The sequence below is a fragment of the Hemicordylus capensis genome, chromosome 2 (genome assembly GCF_027244095.1).
Source record: "Hemicordylus capensis ecotype Gifberg chromosome 2, rHemCap1.1.pri, whole genome shotgun sequence".
Classification (NCBI taxonomy): Eukaryota; Metazoa; Chordata; class Lepidosauria; order Squamata; family Cordylidae; genus Hemicordylus; species Hemicordylus capensis.
The window spans coordinates 381,056,952-381,071,823 of NC_069658.1; the positions used below are offsets into that span (position 1 = coordinate 381,056,952).

The window sequence follows — 14,872 nt, forward strand, 5'->3', positions numbered from 1 at the left end:
CAGCAGCACTCACTCCCCGCCCCCCAATTAGAGAGACCACTAGAGATAATCAGATGTGGGGACAGGGAACTGCTTCCCAGTTGATCATGTTGGAGGAACCCAGAAGTGAGATCTGGGTTGGGAGAATTTACCCATGTAAATCAAGTTTAGTTATTTGGTAGTTGTGGGGTTAGACTTACTGACTAATTGTGCAGAGCAAGGAACTGCATGCAGAACAAATGCTGTTGTGCTAGTGCAAGAGGACGGCTTAGCTGCACAAAAAATTGGGATTGCACAAAAGTGCAGCTATGTAAATATTCCTATTGAAATAAGTGAGGTGCACCACAGTTGCACAACCACAAGCATGCTTGCACTAGCACAACACTAGTTTGGAATGCAAGCTCCAGACTTAGTGCTGCAAGCTAGCACAACCATTTTGCGCTAGGATAAAGTCTTTCTGCATGTGGTTTGTTGCTCTGGATTATCAGCCCTTTAAACTCTAGTAGTGCACCTCAAGCTTTTAGTCCAGCAGGAACTTCTAAATTCAATCCCAGTTTTGCTTCAGATGAAATTTGGTGGCAGCTCTGGACCTGCAGTCCTATTATGAACTCATCTGTGTAAGCTGTATGTTACAGGAACTCATTAGTGCTTCTGCTTCTGCAAAACATAGACCATTTCCTTGAATGTCAAGTTGCCACAGCTTCTGTACAAAGAAGATACTGAAATACTGTTTATGTGCTGGCTGGGGTGGGTTATGATGCACATTCCTTTCTCCTTCTCCTCTTCTTCTTCCTTTCAAATAGTAATCAATTTCTGCCTGGAACCAATGACCCGAAGGGGTGCGGGGGAAAGAGCCAAATTCCAAGCAGTCATTTCTGATGTGAACTGGTAGATTCCAGTCCATTTCATTTGCTAGGTGACATGGATTTGGAAGCCAGGACTTGTCATATTGAATTTCTGAGTAAAGAGACAGGATGCTACAGGAGTTAGTGGTATGAACCCACAGCTTAGCAGTTGCTTGGCTCAGTTTGTAGATCTGCTTTGGGGGCTTCCCAGATGACTTTGTATTAGTCACATCAGCCTTTCTGAAGCTTGTGCATGTGGACTACTGTTTTCATCTTTCCTCCCAAACTATAAAATGGGAGCCAATACTTCTTGGTATATTGATGCACATGGAAGATGATTATATAAGATATTTGAATACTTTCAAGGTTGTCAACCTCAGCTAAAATTCTAAATCTCTTCCTTGGTTTTTTCTGCACCCAACTGAAACAAGTTGTTCTAGTAAGAACTAATCTGCCTACTTTCCTTTCACTATCCCTACAACTGGACTAAATTTGATCCAAATTGGTTAGGCAGTTCACAAGTTAGCCCACTTGGGCCTCAAATATTCATGTGTCTGCTATCTTGAATTGGGGTGGATGACATCATCACAAACTGTGCATTTGAGGTGTTCCTATGTGTCCCTACAACTGTACCAAATTTGGTCCAAATCAGTTCCCACTTGCACCTCATATATTCACATGTCCGCCATCTTGAATTGGGGTTGGTGACATCATTGTGAACCATGCCATTGATAACCACGTCCTTGTGTGTCACTCATTATAGCTGTACCAAATTTGGTTCAAATCGGTTAGGTGCTTCAAAAGTTAGCCCAATTGTGCCTCAAATGTTCACAGATCTGCCATCTTGAACTGGGGCAGATGGCATAATCACAAACCATGCCACTGAGGTATCCCTATCTATCCCTACAGTTGTAGCAATTTTAGTTCAAATCGGTTAGGTGATCCACAAGTTAGCCCACTTGCGCTTCAAAAGTTTACGCATCCACCATCTTGATTTGAGGGGGATGACATCATCACAAACTACACAACTGAGGTGTCCCTATGTGTCACTCATTACAACTGTACCAGATTTGGTTCAAATCAGTTACAGTCCACAGGTTAGCCCACTCGTGCCTCAAATGTTCACACATCTGCCATCTTGAATTGGGGTAGATGACATCACAAACAATGTCTATGTGTCCCTACAACTGTACCCAATTTGGCTTATATTGGTCCAGGCATTGCTAAGTTGATGGAGGTCGTGGGAGCGACAGACACCCGGACACCAGGAATGCCAGGTGATCTTATAAGCCTACTGGAAAGTAGGTTAAAAAACTGGTGAGCCATAACCAGTTTGTTTGTTTTACTATTTGGGTTCTGGATATACTGCAATCCTATTAGAAGTAGCAGCTCAAGAGAAGTCTTCATGGGAAGAAGATAAAAGGGTTGTTTGCTTAGCTTCTGTTTTAATCAGAAGCGAGGGCACTAAAAGTCTTTCTTCTCTGCTGATTTTCCAGTCTCCTAAAGAGTTTTCTTCCTCATAGACACATGGGAACAGAGTATATTCTTCATTACTTTTGACTGATTTCATGGCAGGAGGGAGGAAAGGAGGTGCTCCCCCCATTTTAATTCTGCATCTAAATTAGCTTTATTATCCAATTACTTATTTAATCCTGTTTTTCACCTCTGTTATTCTGTCATTAATTTGGTATTTCATATAATTAATTCAGGCCTGGAGCAGTTTCCTCATTTCTGTATTCATTTCCTCAATTTTTGATGACAGGCCTTGGAAATTATTGCTGTTTCGGTTGCTCCACTGTGTGCTTGCTGAAGGAATTTCTAATGGAGAAGATTCTTCATACATTGCAGGAGCATATCTTGTTTTCCTAACACCTAATTCTTAAAATTGCCATCTCTAAGATGATGTAAGATGGCCACTGTCTTGATTCTTTCTGTGTGTGACTTCTTTGAATAAAGACATGTAGGGTATTTATCATCAATTACAGACATGCAAATCACAACACATTTTAATTTAATTTAGATTCATTCATCCTTAGTTTTTCTTTACAGGAGAGCACTTCTCCTTTGAGCTTGCAGTTACAGTGTGAATGGCTATTTCATTTTGTGTCAAATAGTGCCACTTATCGTCTTTTTTTTGCTGGGTTTTGGGGGTTTTTTTTAGCCCTCTAGGTTGTCTTCATAGTTGAACCCTTGCACATTGTGGATTTTTAATAATCTCAGATTCCTAATTTTCTGCTCCACCACAGTTTTGCATAAATTAGGAGACCATATGGCTTTGTCATGCACGATAACTTCATACTGAAGAGCCTCAAACAGTAACTTTCTTATCTGTTCATAGGGGGGTTTCTCTATCTACTCCACCACTCTTAGTTCTTTTTCTAAAGCCATCCTCACCTCTTCCTTTGATGAATGTGCCCATTCCTCTTTTTAATGAAGCTTTCTAAGCCTAGTGGCCATTACTACATCTTGTTACAATACATCGTAGGAATTCTTTTGTTGTATTGAGAGACTTAGAGAGCCCTTTCTCATGATCACGTGAGAGGACTTCAGGGCAGGCAGTAGGGAAGGCAGCAGAAGCTTGTCTTTCTCACAGATGATCCGACTGCCAGGCCTGGGAGGGACAGGGTGCACGTTCCTGTGCATCCATACACATTGTTGCTTCCCCCAGCAGCATGGAAGTGCATGGGTTGGGATGGGTCATCCTGGCCTCCAGACGTCCCACAGTGCACCGTGCGAGTGCTGAGTGCATTGTGGGGATACCCCCCAGCGACAGGAGAGTGCCCGTCAGTGTTGCAGCATCCACTGAAAGCAGTGGGTGCTGCACATGATCCAGATAATGGGGCTAAGGGAGCTCTTGCTCCCTTAACCTTATTTAGGAGGCAGGCTCCCTATGCAATGTTGTATCTGAAATGCCACCGGGATTGGGGACGGCTTTCTTAGTCCAGTCTTTGCTGCATGTGAGAATAGCCTCGGAGCATTTCCGAATCAGGTGTTTAGTCTGGGTTTATCAAACTTTGTATGGGTGGGTTCTCATGATATCATCATCCATCTATTGCCAATGTAAACTTTCCTTGCTCTTAAAATATCACATTTACTAATGCAGAAAATCCAACTTTTACAACAGTAGTCCAGCTGTGCAATGACCACACATGTGGCACGTTAGTGCTACTGTTCTGTGTTTTTTGAGAAGTGCATGCAACAGAGCTATACAACAGATCACAAGAGAGACAGGAGGGATGAAAGGGGAAGGGTCAGTCTATTGCAGGGGTGTCAAACTGAGGACCTCCAGATGTTGCTGGCCTACAACTCCCATCATCCCTGGCTACTGGCCATGGTGACTGGGGATGATGGGAGTTGTAGGCCAACAACAGCTAGAGGGCCACAGTTTGACACTCCTGGTCTATTGTGTTCCAAGGACACACCCATATCTCTGTTTTGTGGAAGGAACATTGCAATTCTGCATGTGACTGTGAGCATAAAAGCAATGACTGGCGGACGCTACAAGGAACATGGCTGAAAATGTCCCTTAAAGTCCATCAGATCAAGTATGCTTTGTCCAGGAAGATGCCTCTGGCAAAGCATGCTGGAGATTGCAACCTCCCTTGTCATTTGTCTCCAGCATCTAGTAATTAAAGGTATACAATGTCTGGACATGGAATGCAATTTTTTTACTTTAATCCTAACCGTGTTACAGCTGATGACCATTGCAAAACCTAAGCTAATAGTAACTGATATACCTATCCTAGTGCTGCAGTTATCTCAATTTGGAGAGGTAGGGATTAGCATTCTTCGGTGTTTGTAGGATCCAGAGTGCTGAAGCAACTCATCTGTCTCATGACATTATTCTCTCTTCTGCATTGGGCTTGCTTTGCTCCATGATAAAGTGGAGCTGCATTTTGAGTAGACTCTGGCATTGAGCTGCCCTTGGTGAGGTCCAATTAATTTCCTTGAAATCATAGTGTTCATTTAGAACTCTTCAAGATATGTAAGTCAGTCAGGGGTGATGGTTGATGCTTTTGGTTCAACTTGTTTTACACTGTAGGTAACGTAGATGAAGCTATAACTTTTATTGTCTCAATTTTGGTTGTGGATAGGGTTTGCAAAGCTTATTCTTTAAGCAGAAAAAAGAAACAAACAAGACATTCTGACCTTGTGTACACTGTAAGATTAATATGCAGCGTTGAGAATGGTGATCACTTCATGTACATAATGTTTTAATCACAATCCTTTAAACACAAAATGAATGATGAATCTGTGTGAGGGGAGAAAAGTGTTAGAGACAGCCTGGTCCAAAGCTATACAGGTATTCTTAGGTACATGTGACTCCAATATAACTATAAGGGCTTTCTTATTAATTTCAGTGTTGGGAATTCATTAGAACAGCCCTGCTGGATCAGGGCCAAGGCCCATCTAGTCCAGCATTCTGTTTCACACAGTGGCCCACCAGATGCCACTGGGAGCCTACAGGCAGGAGTTGAGGGCATGCCCTCTCTCCTGCTGTTACTCCCCTGCAACTGGTACTCAGAGGCACCCTGCCTTTGAGGCTGGAAGTGGCCTATAGCCCTCTGACTAGTAGCTGATGATAGACCTCTCCTCCATGAAGTTATCCAAACCCCTCTTGAAGCCATCCAGGTTGTTGGCTGTCACCACATCTTGTGGCAGAGTTGATTATGTGTTGTGTGAAAAAGTACTTCCGTTCGTTGGTCCTAGATTTCCTGGCAATCAATTACATGGGATGACCCCTGGTTCTAGTGTTATGTGAGAGGGAGAAGAATTTCTTTCTGTCCATTTTCTCCACACCACGCACGATTTTATAGACCTCTATCATGTCTCCCCGCAGTTGTCGTTTTTCTAAACTAAAATGCCCCAGGTGTTGTAGCCTTGCCTCATAAGAAAGGTGCTCTAGGCCCCTGATCATCTTGGTTGCCCTCTTCTGCACCTTTTCCAGTTCTACAGCGTCCTTTTTCAGATGTGGTGACCAGAATTGTACACAGTACTCCAGGTGTGGCGGCACCATAGTTTTGTATAAGGGCATTATAATATTAGCAGTTTTATTTTCAATCCCCTTCCTAATGATCCCTAGCATGGAATTGGCCTTTTTCACAGCTGCCGCACATTGAGTCAACACTTTCAATGAGCTGTCCACCACGACCCCAAGATCCCTCTCCTGGTCAGTCACCGACAGCTCAGATCACATCAGCATATACTTGAAGTTGGGGTTCTTCGTCCCAATGTGCATCACTTTACACTTGCCAGCACTGAAGTGCATTTGCCACTTTGTCACCCACTCCCCCAGTTTGGAGAGAATCTTTTGGAGCTCTTCACAATCAGTTATGCATTTTACTACCCGAAAGAGTTTGGTATCATCTGCAAATTTGGCCACCTCACTGCTTACCCCTACTTCTATGTATAAATTGCACCAGGCAGGCAAGTCACCATGCGGTCAACATGCAGGTCACAAACCCATCTCTCTATCCCTCTAATGATCAAACCACCCACTACAAGGAGTTTGGTATCATCTGCAAATTTGGCCACCTCACTGCTTACCCCTACTTCTATGAATAAATTAAAAAGCACCGGTCCAAGTACAGATCCCTGGGGGACCCCACTTCTTACTTCCCTCCATTGTGAAAACTCTCCATTTATACCTACCCTCTGTTTCCTGTCCTTCAACCAGTTAGCAATCCACATATGTACTTGTCCCCTTATTCCATGACTGCTAAGTTTTCTCAAGAGTCTTTTATGATGATCTTTGTTGAAAACCTTTTGAAAGTCCAGGTATGTCAGCTGGATCACCTTGATCCACACACTTATTTACACTCACAAAGAACTCCAAAAGGTTTGTGAGGAAAATTTTACCTTTGTAGAAGCCATGCTGGTTCTTTCCCAGTAGGGCCTTTTGTTCTATTCGCTTTACAATTTTATCCTTGAGGATGCTTTCCATCAATTTGTCTGCAATGGACATTAAGCTAACCGGCCTGTAATTTCCCAGATCGCCCCTGGATCCCTTTTTGAAAATCGGTGTTACATTTGCTACTATCCTATTCTCTGGTACAGAGCCTGATTGAGGGGATAAATTATATATTTTAGCAAGGAGGTCGGCAATTTCAAATATGAGTTCTTTGAGGACTCTTGGATGGATGCCATTCGGCCCTGGCAATTTGCTAATTTTCAGTTTTTCCAGACAGTTTAGATTATCATCTCTTGCCACTTCTGTCTGACTCCGTTCTTTAGCCTCCATCCCCGAAAAGCCTGGTTCAGGAACAGGTATATGCTCAGTATCTTTTTCTGCAGTGAAGACAGACACACAGGACACATTTAGCTTCTCTGCAACCCTCCTTAATAATCCCTTTCACTCCTTCATTGTCTAACGGTCCAACTGCCTCCCTGGCAGGTGTTGGGAATTCTCTCTGGTAAGAGAAACCCTATTTCATTATAGCAGAGTGCACAGAGGCACAACACAGCGGAATTTAGTTAGGCATGTGTGTATGCTGAGAGTAAAGTAACTTGGAGCAAGTTCATAGTTTCAAATCAATGTAAGTGGTATTTATTAGAGAACTCCATTCTAGATAGGAAAGTGAGGAGATAGGATCTCTAATCTAGCTAGCTAGCTGGATGCAGATGGATTCTGCATCTATGCACACATGGTGCAGGGGAGAGGAGCTTCCATGTTGAAAGGTAGAAGGAAGGGAAGTGAAGGAGGGAGAGAGGAAGGAAGTGGCTGGAAGGAAGCCCCTGAGATTAGCAATCTATAAATCAAAGGGATAGTGTCCGAGCAGTAGAGAAGGGATGACCAATGTCTTGACTCTCTAGCCGTCTGACTCACTAGACTGTTCTCCCATGTCATTGAGACAAGAGACAGCGTATAGTCCTTCACTTCCAACAGCAGGTTTCCTGCCTCTTATGTATTTAAAGAAGTTTTTGTTATTCCCCTTGATGCTTTTAGCTAAATGTTCCTCAAACTCTCTTTTCACCTCCCTTATTGTCACTTTGCATTTCTTTTGCCATAGTTTGTGTTCCTTTTTGTTCTCTTCATTTGGACAGGCTTTCCAATTTTGGAAGGAAGCCTTCTTCCCTTGTATGGCTTCCTTGGTTACCTGTTAGACATGCTGGCATCCTCCTGGAGTTAGTGGTACCTTTCCTCCTTCTGGGTATACAATCTAACTGGGCTTCTAGTATTGTGGTTTTGAGTAAATTCCATGCATTCTGGAGTGAAGTGACTCTCCTGATTTTCCCTTCTTGGTTGCTGGAAGCCAGGGGACATCTCATTGGGTTATCCCTCCCAGGAGCTCTGAGGCAGGACAGAATTTGATTGGAAAATTAAATAAGTCATGCCCACACGAGCCTGAGGGGGATAACTTCTCCCCAGTTCTTTCTGTCCTCAGCAGCTCCAGGCAGCATTTTCCTTCTCTCCCGTGCACCCTGAGCGTTTTTTCTCCCTTCTTGTTCCTTCTCCCCAAAAAAGCTCTTCTCTCTTCAGTCTTTTTCTTCTCCATTTTCCTCCTCAACTAAATAAAACAAAATAAAATAACCGACTTGCTCATTCCTTCTTACCTTCCCTCTCCCCTCCTTCCCCCCTCTTCTTTCCTCTGTTGTATGAAGCGGCCCCCACAGGGCAGGAGGATAGTTTTGGTCCCCAGGGGACCTTGGCAGAAGGACTTCGGATCCGGGTGCTTGCGGCCCTTTCACGGCCCGTTTACCGCTCTACAGGCCCAGCCACCAGCAACAATGGCCGCCGAACAGCCGCCCGATTGCTCTCCTGACGCGCTGCCGGCAGCCATCTCGGCCACTTCCCAGCCATCCAATTGCTCCACTGCCGCAACACAGGCAGCTTCTCTGGCCACTTCTCAGCCGCCCGAGGCCCCTGTTCCTCCTGCGTCGGTGCCAGCCACTTTTCAGCCTCCTGCGCTGCATGCCAACAAAAGCACTGCGTGTCTCCTGCCCTTGGGCCACAAGACGTGCTCTACCACGGCCCACCGCAGGGAAGAACTCTGATCCACAAGGGACGTGGAAGAGGTCCGCTTTAGGAGGCACCCCCTGGCTAATCCGCCTCCAACCTCTGAAGAAATCTGGGCCATGTCTCTACAGGCCCAAAGACTAAGGTAAACTGAAATGGCGGCCTCCTCTCAGGACACCTCCTCAACTGCAAGTACTTCTAATGGGGGTGGGGTTTGGGGACAGAGGACACCATTCTTCCTCTCCCCCTGGCCAGGCGAGCCCTAGATTCAAGTCACCTGCTACTTCCTTGGGCCCAGCGAGTACAGGGGCTGCTACCAGCCAGAGCCCAGCCATCTCCCATCCCAGGGTGATTCCTTCAGAGTGGCAGGTGTGGTTTAAGAATGCAATTATTGACACTATACAACAAGTTAGACCACCCAAGAAATCTAAGGCAAAAGAGACAAAACGAAAAGCCAGACAGAGGTCTCCCAGCTCAGACTCCTCTTCTAGTGCTTCTATTAGCCCTACGCCCAGGAAGGTTAAGGCTAAGAAAAAACATATTGAACAGCCTACCACAACCCCCACTGATTTGAACCCTCATCCTTCTGAGGCCTCCGACCATGATCGGGAACTCCCGCTAGATCCTCAGTGCCCTGACCCTGATTCAGACAATATCCCTGATAAGGAGGAGGGCAAATGGTCAGATGGAGAAGGGTAGGACTCTTCACCAGTTTCCCAACATCTATTTGTGGCCGAGGACAACTCGCCACTCATGAATAAAATTATTAAAACAATTGGCCTACATACAAAACCCACACAGGAGCCCGACCCCACAACGAAAGGGGATCTGGTTTTTCCCAGGGCAAAGGCCAAAGATATGTTATTACCTATGCCCAATTTGTTTTCAGATGTGGTCAAAGATGAATGGCTCCTGCCGGTGTTGAACTGTAGACCTATGGCAATTGCTAATAAATTCTACTCCTTCCAACAGAACACCTCCGACATGTTTAAGACCCCAAGTACGGATGCCCCGATAGTCCAACTGGTATACGGTTCTCTGGTCCCTAAGGATGGTGAGACCTCCCTCAAGGACTTAGGTGACAGAAAGGCAGAACTGTCTTTCAAGCGTGTGCACTACAATTCAGCCTTAGTTACTCACGCCACCTCGGCGGCTTCAATGGCAGCTAGAGCATCTCTACTCTGGGTGGATGATCTCCTTAGCAACCCTTCATCTGATCCAGTATGCATGCGCCAACAACTACTAAAAATCCAAAAAGCACAGGCCTTCATGGCTGATGCTACTCTGGATGCAATTCGTTTCTCTGCCCGAGTCTCTGCCGCATCAGTGGTGGGTAGGCGCCACCTCTGGCTCAAAAATTGGCAGGTAGATCCCACCTCAAGGATCAACCTTACCTCTGTTCCCTACGATTCCACAAAATTCTTTGGAGAATCTGCCTTACAGGATGTACTGATAGAGTCCAAGGAGAGGCGTAAGGCTATGCCATCCTCCGCTCCAAAGAAGTCCGACAGGCCTCCATTTCAAAGACCCCTGCAATATCGGCAGTCTAACCAGTTCATTCGCGGCTTTCATCCCTTCAGAGGCGCAGACAATAGAACTCAGAGGGGATTCTGGAATAGGTCACGACAACCCTTCAGAGGATCTGGCTCCTTCAAGCACGCTCCTCCTTCCAAGCCCAAACAACAGCAATGACGCAAGGCCTACCTGGCACGGGGGGCATTTGTCCTTGTTTCTCCAGGCCTGGGAAGCTTCAACCTCAGACAGTTGGGTTCTAGACGTCATCAGACATGGCTACAGAATAGAATTTCACTCCCTGCCCTCCTACAGGTTCCTCCCAACATCAAGATCTCGATTTTTCACAAAACACTCCCAGATGCTCCAGACCATACAACACCTGCTAGACATCAGGGCAATCGAACCGGTATCCACTCTGGAGGAGGACAGAGGGGTTTATTCTATTCTCTTTACAGTACCAAAGAAATACGGCACAAAAAGAGCTGTTCTAGACCTAAAGCAGCCAAACAAGTCAGTACGCCGAGATTGCTTCCGCATGGAAACTCTAAGGTCAATCTCGGAGGCTCTCCTCCACCACAATCTCCTAGCATCCATCGACCTAAAGGAAGCTTACTCCATGTCCCAATCCACCCGGACAGCAGGAGGTACCTTCACTTCAAATACGCATGCCGACACTTCCAATACGTGGCCCTTCCCTTCGGCCTGTCATCAGCCCCTCGCATCTTCACAAATGTCCTAGCTCCACTGGTGGCCCACCTTCTCATGCGAGGGCTGTGTCTTTTTTCATATCTTGACGACTTACTTCTACAGTCTCGCTCTCATCAGGAAGCCCAAGTGGACCTCTAGTCCACGTTGTCAACCCTGGACCTCCATGGGTTCCTAGTGAACCAAGAAAAAAGCCAGTTGATTCCTTCTCACCAACTGCGTCATCTAGGAGTCATCATAGACATGAAGGCGGCCTCCCTGCCCCTACCTCCGGACCGCCTCTTCACCTTGCAGTTGGAGGTCAGGCTAGTCCTATCAACTCCTAAGACTCCCCTCAGCATGCTAGCAAAGCTCTTGGGGCTGATGGTGGCCACTATAGACTCCGTTCCATGGGCTCGTTTTCACCTGCGTGAGCTCCAGTGGTTCCTACTTCCATATCAGAAGGCAATAGCCAAGAAGTCCAAGATCAGTCTGAGCTTTCCACGTCAGACCAGGTCCTTGCTTCAATGGTGTTTGGTAACCAACAATCTTCTCCACGGCAAGCCTTTCCTGGACCCACCCAGGGTAAGTCTATCTACCTACGCAAGCGACTGAAGTTGGGGAGCCAACAGTACACAGATTCCCTACCTGGGACTTGCATGTGGTTCTTTGTACCCTTCAGTCACAGCCGTTCGAACCGATCTGCACCATACCCATCCGGGTTCTCTTGTTCAAGTTGGCCTTCCTTGTGGCGATTACCTCTGCTAGGAGAGTATCTGAACTTTGAGCTTATCTGTAAATAAATCTTTCTGCATTTTCCTCGAAGACACTGCCTGCTTGATTCCTGACCCCTTCATTCGACCGAAGGTAGCATCCACCTTCCATTTGTTGCAGGACGTTTTCCTTCCTTCCTTTTGTCCTCTGACTCTGAATAAGGCAGCTTCCTATGTTCCAAATGTACCTGCTATTCTATGATAGCAAATTAGAGTGGATTCATGGTGTCTCATTGAAAATCTCATTTGCTAGTGAATCCACACTCAGAATACCTCAGAAACATCAGAACCCTGTACGCCATGGGTTAGCAACCCATGGGGGTGGTTGGCACCCTATGTGCACTACACCACCACTCGCTCCGGGCCACCCCAGCACCCCCCAAGTGCACTTATGGGGCTGCTATACCTTATGAGGAAAAACCTTAAAGACGCGTAAACTTCAACAATTCACCAAAATCAGCCCTCTGCCCAATCACTCTGCAATTGGGGTGGTAGCCTCCACCCATTAGGCACTACCACCCCACCCCACTCTTTTGGCCCAGATCCCAATCTGCCCCAAAGACACTAAAACTTCAAAAATTCACCAAAAATCAGCCCTTTGCCCAATCCCCCTGAAATTTGGGTGGTAGCCTCCACCCATTGGGTACTACCACCCCACCCCACTATTTTGCCCCTGGGACCCATTTTTTAATCTGAATCGATTCGGATTCAGATTAATTCGGATCCGAATCAAATCAGGGGTGATTCTGATGGGCCATATTCGGATACAAAACAGAACAGGGGTGTTTCGGTTCGGATCTGAATCGAAACACCGAAAATCTGAATTGCACACCCCAATCACCATGTCAAGGATTGCTTGGTTCCATCACAGGATTATTGTCTGGATATCTGGTAAATTACGATTATATCACATGCAGATCTTCTTTAAATAGCAATAGCACTTACACTTATATACCGCTCTATAGCCGAAGCTCTCTAAGCGGTTTACAATGATTTAGCATATTGCCCCCAACATTCTGGGTACTCATTTTACCGACCTTGGAAGGATGGAAGGCTGAGTCAACCTTGAGCCCCTGGTCAGGATCGAACTTGTAACCTTCTGGTTACAGGGCGGCAGTTTTACCACTGCGCCACCAGGGGCTCAAATGTGGGTTGTTAATAAAGTTTGCACTAGTGGTGTGTAAGCAAAAAAACCTTGCCTGAATCATTCTTCCCATGCTTTTTCACCTTTTTTTTTTTTGCCGACCTGGCCTGGTGAGGATTCCCCTTTACAAGTAAAGGGTATTCCCTACAGTAAATGGGGGAGGGGGGAGAAAAGGTAGTCTTTACCTTTTAAAATTAAGGTGGTGGGGATGGCAGAGACAACAGAGGTGGCAGCGGGGGCTCCTCAACCCCACCCCCAGCTTCCCAAATGACAGCCTGGGCCAGCTGCAGCCTGGGCGGCGGCCATTACAGTAACCTCCGCACATGCAGAGGACATTTGCATCACCATGTAAATGTGGTGGTGCAAATGGCACCTGCCCATGTGCGGAGGTCATTCTAATGGCCGCCGCCCAGGCTGCAGCTGGCCCAGGCTGTCATTTGGGAAGCTGGGGGTGGGGTTGAGGAGCCCCCGCTGCCACCTCTGTTGTCTCTGCTATCCCCAGTGCCTTAATTTTAAAGGTAAAGACTACCTTTTCCTTGCCCCATCTTTACTGTGGGGAATGCCCTTTACTTATATTCCCTGAGCCGGACTGAACTGGTTCTTTGAACCGGGAACCGGTCCGGTTCGAATTCAGGCCAGCACCTCCCCTTTGGGGGCCAGGCTGGTTTGAATTCAGGTCACCCAAACCAGGCCAGCTCGATGTTGAGCCTGCCTCAAAGTGAGTCAGCTCACACATCCCTACTAAGTATGAAGATAAAACTTTGCCATAGTCAGTAGGATAACCATTGAAATTACAACAAGGATTTTTTGTTGACATCTTTGGGCTAATTCTCCTGTGAACTCATGAAGCTGCCTTATGACAAGTCAGACAATTGGTCCATCTAGCTCAGTATTCTTGGCCATTGTAACTGAGGATGATTGGAGTAGTAGTCTAACAAAATCTGGGGACCCCAGGTTGGCATCCCCGGTCTACATTGATTCTCCAGAGTTTCAGGCAAGGGTCTTTCCCTGCCCTACTTTGAGATGCTGGGAATTGAAGCTGAGATGTTCAGTGATGGAGCACAAGTGCTCCATCACTGAACTATGGTCATTCCTCTGTATCAAACTCTCTTTTATCCATAGACATGGTGAATTCTTATTTTTCGGTGAGAGAACAGTTTTCATTCCAGGCATGGGTTGATACCTCTCCTATAATGATTGTCAATGAATTTTTTAAGTATCCATGTGGTTTTCTGCTCTGTTAGTGCCAACGGAGTGTGCTAAATCCTCAGAAAACCTCCCTGTTCACTTCAGGAATGTTCTGCAAGGTGAATATGGACTTCTGATCAGGTAGACTTTCAGAACTGCAGTGTTGCTCTTCACAGACATACTGCACTGTTGCTCTTCACAGTGGACTCCATGTTTCTTTCTTTGCTTCTCTGTAAATGTCAGAACTAAGGATCCGGAGTGCTGCAGTCTGAATAAGAACAAGCAAAGATCTGGTGAAAAATGATCCAATATAAAATCTGTTTATTGCTCACTATAGAAATTGCCCTTAGTTCTGACCTTTTGCTACTGAAATGTCAGAATAAACAATATGAATGCCTTCTCACTATTGCAGGCGGGTAGGTGGGCAGCAAGGTCTCTTTTTAAAAAACAGGCATAGAGGTAGGAGCATTAAAATCAGCAAGCCTCCATTACATGAGCCACTGAAATTTATCACTGCTCTAGCTGTATGGGTTGCTTGAATTTCTCCAGTTTAACATTATTTTGGCGTAAAAGGAGAGTCAACTTCTCTCAGCCTTTTCTTCTTTCTTATCTCTTAAGATATCTAATGTGATGGGGATGGGGTGGAGGGGTTATAAGTCACCATTACTGTTTATCCCTTCTTTGTTTTTTAATGACAAATACAAATTTTAATAATTGTGGTAGAAAGGAAGGCATTTGATGGGCTGGGCTGAAAGGGTTTGGAGCAGCAGCAAATGTTCCATGGAAA

At 45.8% G+C, this 14,872-nt stretch overlaps 1 protein-coding gene across 6 annotated transcripts in view; it reads left to right on the forward strand.

The window, feature by feature from the left end:
• Positions 1-14,872, forward strand: part of DNAH9 (dynein axonemal heavy chain 9) — a 330,190-nt gene that overhangs the window by 135,131 nt on the left and 180,187 nt on the right. The gene's annotated exons all lie outside the window — the stretch shown is intronic.